At 23.0% G+C, this 400-nt stretch overlaps 1 protein-coding gene across 1 annotated transcript in view; it reads right to left on the reverse strand.

Annotated features, from left to right (window-relative positions):
* LOC119587344 (protein transport protein Sec24A-like) overlaps positions 1–400 on the reverse strand; it is a gene marked incomplete at its 5' end in the record, with an annotated part of 16,730 nt that overhangs the window by 14,660 nt on the left and 1,670 nt on the right.

Here is a 400-nt window from a genome sequence, read left to right on the forward strand (position 1 = left end):
TCCTTGTACCTTTTAGGTTGAAATAAATAAAAAAACATTAGGCACTAGGAAGATTTCTTCCATTCCATAAGAAAATAAATTCCCTTTGTTAATGACAGTACCTAATACCATGAATTTTCTAGCACTTAATAATCATAAAAAATTTAAAATATTTATCATATACTTCCACTATAATAAAAATAATAATAATAATCAACTGTCAATTAAAGTGAAAACAATAATAAAAGTACCAATATCAACTAAAAAAACAACAAAATTTACTTACAATTGAGAATAATGTTAATAAGAACAGTTTAAAAAAAGCAATAGAATCTATAACAATAACTTCCATTGTAATACCAGACAAGTAACAGTTCCTTATATCATGGTTATAAACATATCACTAATTATATTAGTAGTT

This window comes from Penaeus monodon, chromosome 22, assembly GCF_015228065.2.
Source record: "Penaeus monodon isolate SGIC_2016 chromosome 22, NSTDA_Pmon_1, whole genome shotgun sequence".
NCBI classification, from domain to species: domain Eukaryota; kingdom Metazoa; phylum Arthropoda; class Malacostraca; order Decapoda; family Penaeidae; genus Penaeus; species Penaeus monodon.